The sequence below is a fragment of the Gavialis gangeticus genome, unplaced genomic scaffold (genome assembly GCF_001723915.1).
Source record: "Gavialis gangeticus isolate Ggan-Ray unplaced genomic scaffold, GavGan_comp1, whole genome shotgun sequence".
In the NCBI taxonomy this organism is placed as follows: domain Eukaryota; kingdom Metazoa; phylum Chordata; order Crocodylia; family Gavialidae; genus Gavialis; species Gavialis gangeticus.
The window spans coordinates 7,862,443-7,873,078 of NW_017728994.1; the positions used below are offsets into that span (position 1 = coordinate 7,862,443).

The 10,636-nt window shown below is 45.2% G+C and overlaps 1 long non-coding RNA gene across 4 annotated transcripts in view; it reads right to left on the minus strand.

Moving 5' to 3' along the window:
- Positions 1–3,938: 3,938 nt before the first annotated feature.
- Positions 3,939–10,636, minus strand: part of LOC109287322 — a 35,464-nt gene continuing 28,766 nt past the window's right edge. For all 4 annotated transcript variants that reach the window (XR_002094833.1, XR_002094831.1, XR_002094830.1 and 1 more), the window contains one exon: positions 3,939–4,168. This is a non-coding gene — a long non-coding RNA (uncharacterized LOC109287322). The remainder of the gene's footprint in view (positions 4,169–10,636) is intronic.

Here is a 10,636-nt window from a genome sequence, read left to right on the forward strand (position 1 = left end):
TTGTACTCACAATCCAATATTTTTTTATTCTAGACTTCACTGGATGCAGTGAGTAATCCCATTAACTTCAGTGGGACTCCTCTCATATGCAAAGTTATGGACATGCCTCCAAATAAAGCACCAATCTTGCAGTTTTGACCATGTGTAAGGGTTTCTAAAACCTTTAACTGATAGAAATGTGCTGAGTAATAAGAAAGTGATGATTACCTACAAAGAAAAGTTTGGGTAGGAATGGCAATACGAAGAACAATAGAAAACTGAGATTTGTCCTCCCCAAATCCTTTCCACCTTCCCAAAATATATGCCAGGATAAGATGAGACACTATTTACCAAATGGCACTTACAATGACTGTATTCATGTGGCTAACCATGGAGAGACCAGGCATATAAAAAGCAAGAGAGCTGGTGACAACAGATTAATCATTACTATAGACACACACACACACATGCACGTGGTAATTGTTTATATTATGTTTATCCTTGTTACCTGTATATTACACACAGCTCTCATTTGCATCTAGAAAAGCCTTTTAAATACTAGATGATAATATTGATGACCAAGGAACAGTCATATTTTAATGCCTTATCAGTGTGTTACTGGGAACAGAGTTTTCTGTACAACAGCCAATGACCTCCTCTACAGTTAGGTAATAGTTTAAACTCTCCCCATGAAAGCAGGATGAAATCAGGAAGGTGAAAGTGCAATTGGAGTTGCAGCTAACAAGAGACATGAAGGGTAATCATAAGGGTTTCTGTAAGTATGTCAGCAACAAGAGGAAGATCAGGGAAACTGTGGATCCATTACTAGGTAGAGGAGGTAATCTAGTGACAGAGGATGCAGAAAAGGCTGAAGTACTCAATGCCTTTTTTACCTCAGTCTTCACAGGTGAGGTCAGCTCCCAGACTACTGCACCTGTCAGCGTAGTCTGGGGAGAAGGTGAGCAGCCACGAGTAGCAAACGAACAGGTTAGGGACTATGTGGAAAAGCTGGAGATGTACATGTCCTTGGGGCCAGACATATGTACCTGAGAGTGCTGAGGGAGTTGGCCAATGTGATTGTAGAGCCACTGGCCATTATCTTTGAAAACTTACGGTGATTGGGAGAGGTCCTGGATGACTGGGAAAAGGCAAATATAGTGCCCATCTTTAAGAAAGGGAAGAAGGTGGATCCAGGGAATTACAGACTGGTCAGCCTCTCCTCAGTCCCTGGAGAAATCATAGACCAGGTCCTCTTGGAATTCATTTCTAAGCACTTGGAGGAGAATAAGGTGATTAGGGACAGGCAACATGGATTCTATGCTGTGATGACTGGCTCTGTGGATGCAGGGCAAGCAGTGGACATGATGTATTCTTGACTTTAGCAAGACTTTTGATTCAGCCTCCCACAATATTCTCAGGAGCAAGCTAAGGAAGTACGGGCTAGATGAATGGCCTGAAAAGTAGATAGAAAACTGGCTTCATCATCGGGCTCAGAGGATAGTAGTCAATGCCTTGATGTCTAGTAGGCAGCCGGTATCAAGTGGAATGCCCCAGGAGTCAGTTGTGGGGCCAGTTTTGTTCAATATCTTTATCAGTGACCTGGAATATGGGATGGAGTATAGCCTCAGCAAGTTTAGCGATGACGCCAAGCTGGGAGGAGTTGTGGATTCCCTGGAAGGTAGGATTCTGAGATACCTTGACAAATGGGAGGATTGGATGGAACACAATCCCATGCACCTCTGTAGACTGGGGACTGACTGGCTAAGCAGTAGCTCTGCAGAAAAGGAACTGAGGGTTACAGTGGATACTAAGCTGAATATGAGCCAACAATGTATCCTTGTTGCAAAGAAAGCTAATGGCATACTGGGCTGCATTAGTAGGAGTGTTTGCCATCAGCCAGTTTGTCAAGAATGGTCTCTTTGATAATTTTTTCCAAGATCTTCCCCGGGATAGAGGTCAGGCTGATAGGCCTGTAGTTCCCCAGATCTACTTTCCTCCCTTTCTGGAAGATAGGCACCACATTGGCCTTCTTCCAAGCTTTGGGCACATCACCTGAGCACCATGAGTTCTCGAAGATCTGTGCCAGTGGCTGAGCTACGATGCCTGCCAGCTCCTTAAGTACCCTGGGGTGTAAACTGTCTGAGCCAGCTGACTGGAAGGTGTCCAGCCTCTCAAGTTGTTCCTTCACATGGTCTACATTGATGTAGGGTAACAATTCTGCCTCACCCTGGCTGTCCCGTACCATATTGAGCAGGTCCATCCCTTGAGGCTGGTGAAAAACTGATGCAAAATACCCATTAAGCAGGCTGGCTTTTTCCTGGGTGTCAGTTGTCAGTTGTCCCATTTGGTTTAGCAGGGGTCCAACGTTACCTTTGCTTTTACTCCAGCTCCCCACATATCTAAAAAAGGACTTTTTATTGTCCTTGATACATATAGCCAGTTCAGTTGCAGCCTTGGCTTTCCTGGTTCGCTCCCTACAGGTCTGGTCCAGACCAATGCAGAATACTCCTCCTTTGAGGTGGTTCCAGTCTTCCATCCTTTATAACTTTCTTTTTAGACACAAATGGTCCACAAGTTCCCTGCAGACCCAAGGGGGCTGCTATGTCCTTTTGCTACCTTTGGTATTCTGGATAACAAAACTGTCAGTTATCCAAGATACGGGTGCTATATTTACTTGTAGTTTCTATGTTAAACCAGTATATTCCACGAACTATCAATTATAAAACAGAAGTGACCAAGAGTAAAACATTCAAAGCACCTGTTTCACCATTTTGAATGTGTGTGACACTTGGTGCCTGTGTCTCATGTTAAAACACATATCTCTAAGCTTCTGGAAGTAACAACAAAGAATTGCAAACCTGAAGTTACAATGAGGATATTAAAGACCAAACAGAATTTATACAATGATAGCTAAACAACAAACAATACAAAGCACTCAAAAGCAGAATGATTTACAGCCAGCCATTTTCAAAATGCCGAGATACCATAGAAGTTGGATGTGCCAAGCACAAGACTATTTGTGGATAAAATTTGACATCATTTATTACAGCTGAGTGAAAGACTACGTGAAATGTAATAACACCTGGTTCAATGAAGACACGCAGACAGAATCAGTCAAATGATGCAGAAACTTTAAAGAAGTTGGGGATAAGGTAGAACTGTCCAAAACCAGAAATCCCACTAGGTTTGGAGGAAGAAAGATCCCTTTTGCTCAGAGTAAAAAGACTGAGCATGTGAGGTTATTCACTAACTCAGCTATTCAGACTATTATTCAGTAACTATGTCAGGCCATTCTCTGACTCTTGGAACTACAAGATATCACCTGTACTTTAGTGATTGATTGAGGCTCAGAAAAGCTAGTGGAAAACTTCCCAATGGCTCTAGATCAACCTCTTAATGAATGTTTAAATATTGACCTGTTTGCCTAAACACTCTGTGGTACTTAACTCCTGTTCAGGAGGCTGAATTCCTTCATGTGGGAGAAATTCACCCATGTGCAGAGAGCCAGGACAAATTCCAAGGGCCTGAACTGGATCCAGATCTTGCATAGGTGAACCTCACTTTGGCCTCTGGCACAGGTGCAAGTTATGGCCTGCAAATGTCTTCCCCAAATTGTGATGCATTTTTCTATACAAAATATTTAATCTGTCGAAGAGTAGTTTTATAACAAGCAGCTCCTTCCAACTCCACACAGATTTGGGTGATCATATTAAGCCACATACAGTGGTTGGGAAATAGGGCTTGCCCTCCTATTTGTTGAGAGTGCTGCTTACAGATGACACATAAATATGGAAAGCCTCATGACCTGTGAACTGGGCTGTTACTGAATCATTTTAGCTTCTCTATGGGAGAGATTCAACCTTATGGAAATGAAAGAAAGATGTTAAAGGGGGGAGGAGAGAGAGAGAGGGAAAGAACACCTTAATGACTGAGGAGTCTCTGAAAAAAACCAAACAAACTGCCCACTCAGAAGTTATTTATTGAAAGGATAATTTGCTCTAGAGGAGTCCAAAGCAAGTAAAATTATGATAAGACACATCAGTAGCCAGACTGCTGTGGACACAGATATTTATCCTTTGCAGATGCTGCTCACTTTAAATCTCAGAAAGAGGCCCTGGCTTGAAAACCTTGGGTTTTGTTGCTGGATAGCAACGTTTGCAGCGTTGTGGTTTCTGTGCATGTCTTATACCTGTAAAACAGATTCAAAATAGAAAGAAAAGGAAGGCAGTGTTTAGTGGGAAGCACTCAGAAGCATTCAAGTCTTTTAGCAATCAATCAAACTTTTTTTCTGGTCTCCCTTAAAACAATTCTGTTGCATCATAGGAAATGCTTACAAAGAACAATGTTGTGGCTTTGCAGATTTTTATGAGATTTCTCTTTTCCTAGCACAGTCCTGTCCCATTGATCCAGGAAACCTTGGAGTATTTAGTCATGAAAAATAGCAGTCTTAGAAACACACACTAAAAAGGCCCCCTCCATATGGATATTCTCTCTAGAACCAATCAGAAGGAACAAAGGGATCTTTACAACCTGAGTCTGAAATATCTGCAAGATCACCACACTGTGGGAAGGTGTCTTAGATTAATACAGAGTAATAACTACACCCATTTAATTTCAGCTCAGTGTTTGCAGAGGCAGTTGGTTAAATTGGAACAAAACATGTATGCCTAATGGCTCTGATACACAGAACATAGCATGATCTCTGGCCTCTTTCTTTCACTTGAGAAAAGATTAAAAAACCCTAAATCTATTCAGGCTGGCCTGGAAAAGTACTGCCAAAGCTCCCAAAGGTGCAACTGACTCAAGAGGCAAAAAATTGTCTGGCACTAATCTACACCACAATTAAACCATAATTCAGAGTGAATCACAGCATCATATATCTTGAAAAGAACTGGCATGGAAACAGTGCCCAGTTTCCTAAGTCAATAAAATCAGTCATATATCCCTGATCACAGGCACATTCCTGAAAGGTGCTCAGAGTTCTTTGCTCTCAACAATAACAGTAAATGTCCAAGATATCATAGGATCAAGCTTACGTGGTTAGGCAACACTAACATTCCATGTGCAATGTTACTCAAAATTATTTCATAAGAGGAAAACTAGAGAGAGCATAAACTTTTCTTCCTAGGTCACTTAAATACAAGAAAGTATAACTCAGTAAAAACAATTTTGAAACTTATTAAAAAGAAGACCAAGTATGCAGGAAACAACTAGACCATTTGATAACATATCTGAAAGGTCAATCTACAATAGGAAATAAGAAATCAGATCATAGGCCAAATTATGTATATAGTATAATGATACTAGGAGCATTTTTGTTCCTGCCTTCAATATAATAGCAATGCTATTATGGACTCATATAAATAGTTGATTTAACAACATTTCTCAGACTCTCAAGAGTTTGGATACATTTGGAAATTAAGTTACCCTATAAAATTTGTCTTCTATATATAACAAATGATTTCTAAAAAGTTCAGTTAGTCTTTCAGTTTTGTGTCCTGATCCTAAACGACATTAAAAAAAAAATCAATGAGACCATTTTCATAAAGAAATTTAAATAGTCGAAATGTTCTCAGGATCAGACTCTTCAGCGACCCTCCTAGTCTCCAGGCAGTTGGGGTTCAAACAAGGATACATAAAAATGGGAGCCACCACTGAATTAAACACATTAAATGGGTAGAAATGCTAGAATATTAGAAGGTGTTTTGAAAAAAATGTCTGAGAAAGAATATACTTCTTTTTATGGACTATAAAATGGTATCAATAAGCATTGGGAAAATACATCAAGTTCTGTCCCTGCATATTTGAATAAAAACTGTAATTACTCCAGGTAGTTTTACTCCCTTTGTCTGTTTGCTATCTATAAAGAACCCTACATTGCTGACAGTCTGCTCATATGCACTAGGGCTGTGAGAAACACCATTGATTTGTTTCAACGTCCATTTTGCTGTTTCAAAACACTGCCATTTTGTGTCTCATCGAAACCATTTAGCTGTTTTGAGGAGTTTCAGTGTTTCGCCCATAGGCTACAATGGAGAATCATGAAAATGCCTAAAACTTTGTCATTTCTTGCCCCATTCAGATGAAAATTGAAGGGATGGTAGCCACTTCTGAGGGCATGAATTCTGCCAAGTTTCAAGGAGATATGTGGAGAGGTCTGGGAAACTGCACCTCAAACTGGTCAAACCAAAAGTCCAGACACTTCCTGGCAGCACCATCCTCCTTTCATCCAGGGGCTTGCACCCTTGGGAGGGCTATGGGGCTGTGCTAGGCTCCTTCCAGGGGTGTGAGCCTCAGGATCTGTGCACTGGATGACAAGAGGATGCTGCTGCTGCCTGGGACTGGCACTGGGTGCAGCCCATGCCCAACACTAGAGAAGATTGCTGCTGCTGCAGCCTTAGCCTCCTCTCATCCAGTGCAGATCTGGAGGCTCACATCCCCATGAGGAGTCTGGCACAGTCTGGCAACCCTCCTGGGAGTGCAAGCCCCCAGATCTGTGCACCAATGAGAGGAGGCTCAGGCTGTTTGTCCCACTTGGGACCAGTGCTGGGTGTGGGCTGTGCCCAGCACTGGAGAAGACTGCTACTGCCACAGCCTGAGCCTCCTCTCATCTGGTGCAGATGCAGGGGCTTGCACCCCTGGGAGGAGTCTGGCACAGCCCAGTAGCCCTTCTGGGGGTGCAAACGCCCAAATCTGTACCCTGGTGAGAGGAATATCAACCTATTTGTCCCACCTGGGACCAGCGCCCCCTGCTCACCTCCCTGCTTAGCTACAGCCCCCCATGTGCTCTCTGACCAGCTCCACCCCTCCTGCAGCTTACCTGCAACAGCAGCCACACTCTTGGCCCCCTGCATGGTAGGGGGCAGCATTGCTAGGCCCAACTGTCAGGTATCCATCGCCTCTGCCACAGCGCACTGGTGCTGCCTGGCCTGGCATGGTGTGGTATGGGGCAGTGTGCTTTCTGGCAGCTCCAGACTGTCACCCAGGGCTGCGTGCTGCTTGTGGAGACTGCCAGACACACCGGTCCAGGTCCTGCGTGCATGAGTCCTGCGCTATCTGGCCAGGTCATTTCTGTGAATGCACAACCTAGGCTGGTGTGGCCAGCAATCCCTGCAAGCAGCACGCAGCCGTGGGTGACAACCCAGAGCTGCCCAAAAGCACACATCCCTGCGCTGCACTGCGCTGCGCTGAGCTAGGAATCAGCAGCGTGCTATGGAGAGGCAGCAGATACCTGGCAGCTGGGGCTGAGCCGCAGTGCCCCCCAGTGTGCAGGGGGCCAAGAGTGTGGCTGCTGTTGCTGGCAAGCTGTGGAGGGGCTGCAGCCAGGAGGGGAGGTGAGCGGGGGGCACTGGTCCCAGGTGGGACAAGCAAGCTGAGCTTTTTCTCACCAGGGTGCAGATCTGGGGGCTTGCACCCCTGGGAGGAGTCTGGCACAGCCTTGCAGCCGTCCCAGGGGTGTGAGCCCCCGATCTGCACCCTAATGAGGCTCAGGCTGCTTGTTCACCTGGTTACAGGTTGTACAGACAAGATAGAGTGGGGAAAAAGGGGGGTGGTGGTGTTGCTCTCTCTGTTAAGGAACAATATACATTCTTTATAATCAAGATGGGATTAGAGGAGGGCCAAACCAAGGTACTGTGGGTCAGGAGACAAGGGGGTTGGGAGGTAAGGGACTTGGTAGTGGGGGTCTACTATAGAGCACCACACCAGGAGGATAAGCTAGACTTGGAATTCTTCAGACAGCTCTCAGATGCTTTACAGCCAAGAGATATGGTTGTTATGGGTGACCTAAACTACCCTTACAGCTGCTGGGAGGAGGTCAGCCAAATCTAACTGCTCATGTAGGTTCTTAACTTGCATAAAGGGCCACCACCAAATACAGGAGGTATATGATCCCACTAAGGGAAACTCCTTGCTGGACTTGGTGTTAGCTACAGGGGATGACCTGGTGGGGAATCTGGGGGTACAAGGTAACCTAAGGGATAGTGACTATCAAATGAGTAAATTCACTATCTGGCAAAGAATGGGTAAATGAATCAGCAGGTCTGAAATGCTAGACTTCAGAAAGGCTGACTTCAGTGTGCTCAGGATATTAGTTAGTGAGGTATTAAAACACAAGAGCACTGGCAAAATGGGGGTCCAGGAAGGGTAGTTGTTCCTCAAAGGATTGATGCTATGAGCACAGAAGGAGATAATCCCATTGTGCATAAAAGGGGGCAAAGGGACCAAGAAGCCCTCTTGGCTGAACAGGGAAATCCAGGAAAGCCTAAGGGCAAAGAAAGAGGTATACAGGCTGTTGGAAACGGGATAGCTACCAAGGAGGAGTATACATCCCTGGCTCACATTTCCAGGGAATCAGTTAGGAAGGCCAAAGCAGGATTAGAACTTAGGCTGATGACAAAATTAAGGACAACAAAAAGTCCATCTTCAGGTATATAGGGAGCAAAAGGAAGGTGCAGGATAGCATAGGACCGTTACAGGACAAACCAGGGCAATTCGTGACAGACAAGGGGGACAAAGCTGAGCTCTTCAATGAGTTCTTTTGCATCTGTATTCCTAGACACAGACCAAGACAAATCTGCCAGTTAGATCACAGATAGACACAGGAGGGATACCAGCCCACCTGTGGCTGGATGTGTTCAAAATCAGTGGGCCTGGATGAACTTCATCTAAGGGTGCCGAAGGAATTGGCCAGCATCATAGCAGAGCCACTGGCACGGCTGTTCGAGCACTCATGGTGCTCTGGTTAAGTCCTAGAGGACTCGAAAAGGGCCAATGTGGTCCCTATTTTCATTAAGGGAAGGAGGGAGGAACTAGGAAACTATAGGCCAGTTAGTCTCACCTCTATCCTTGGGAAAACTCTGGAAAAAAATCATTAAGGATCACAGTTGTGGGAGCCCAGCAGGGGAAATAATGCTGAAAGGAAATTAGCATGGATTCATTGCAGGTAGATCTTGCCTGACTAACCTTGTTTCTGTTTATGACCAGGTCACAAAACGCTTAGATGCAGGAGTCGAGGTAGATGTTATCTACCTAGACTTTAGGAGGAGCTTCGATACAGTATCACATTCTGTTCTCATAAATAAACTGACAGGATGTGATGTAGATGACTACATTGTCAGGTGGGTGGGCAAATGGGCTTAGCGGTTGCACCCAGAAAGTGGTGGTGGATTTGTCGATATCAGCCTGGAAAGAGGTGGGCAGTGGAGTCCTGCAATGATGGTCCTTGGACCAGTGCTATTCAATGTGTTCATCAGTGATTTGGATGAGAGTGTAGAGAGCACCCTGTCCAAGGTCACAGACGATACCAAATTATGGGGCAAAGTCAACACACCAGAGGGTAGGAAACAGATCCAGGTGGATCTGGATGGGTTGGAAAAATGGGAAGAAGAAAATAGGATGCAGTTCAACAAAGACAAGTGCAAAGTGCTTCACCTGGGCAAAAAGAATCAGCAACACACTTGCAGGCTGGGGGATAGAAATGGGTAGAAATGCTAGAATGCTCAGGAGCACAGCAGAGGAGAGGGATCTTGGAGTCACAGTTGACTCCAAGATGAACATGAATTATCAATGTGATGAAGTGATCAACAAGGCTAACCACACTTTATCATGCATTAGCAGATGCATGATGAACAGGTCCAGGGAAGTGATGCTTCTCCTTTATGCAGCACTGGTTAGGCTGTAGTTGGAGTACTGCATCCACTTTTGGGTGCCGCACTTCAAGAGGGATGTGGAGATTCTTGAGAGGGTTCAGAGGAGGGCCATTCATATGGCTAGACGCCTGCAGGCAAGGCCCTACAAAGGAGAGACTGAGAGACCTAGATCTCTTCAGCCTTCGGAAGAGAAGGCTGAGAGGTGATCTTGTGGCTGCCTATTAATTCATCTGGGGAGGGCAGCAAGGAATAGGAGATGCTGTATTTACTAGGCACCCCCTGGAGTAACTAAGAACAATGACCTCAAATTGACAGAGAGCAGATTTAGGTTGTTCATTAGAAAGAACTTCACAGTAAGGGTTGCAGAATCTGGAATGGACTTCCAAGGGAGGTGGTGCTCTCCCTTACCTTGGGGGTCTTCAAGAGGAAACTGGACAAGCACCTAGCTGGGATCGTCTGATCCCAGTGCTCTTTCCTGCCCGGGGCAGGGGGTCAGACTCAATGACCTACTGAGGTTCCTTCCAGCCCTAACATCTAAGAATCTATAAGGCTCAGGCTGCTCATTCACCTGGGACTGGTGCTAGGTGTGGGCTGCGCCCAACACCAGAGAAGATTGCCGCTGCTGCAGCCTGAGCCTCCTCTCATCCAGGGCAGATCTGGGGGCTTGCACCCCTGGGAGGAGTCCGGCAGAACCCTACAGCCTTCTGAGGGGTGCGAGCCCCCAATCTGCATACCGAATGACAGGAGGCTTCTGCTGCCACCTGGGACCAGTACTGAAGCTAAGTAAGCCCAGCTTTGAAAGTCAAAACATTTAGAAACTTTCAAATAGTTTTGAGTGCCCTTGTTTCATTTTGAAGCTGTTTCAAAGCCTTTTGTTCAGTTTCAATTTCATTGTTTTGAGCTTGAAATGCATCGAAACAAAACACTCAGAGAAATTTCAAACAGCGCTTAATATGCACACGCACACAGAGGGGTATTTCAAGCAAATAAAAAAGAAGTTACACAGA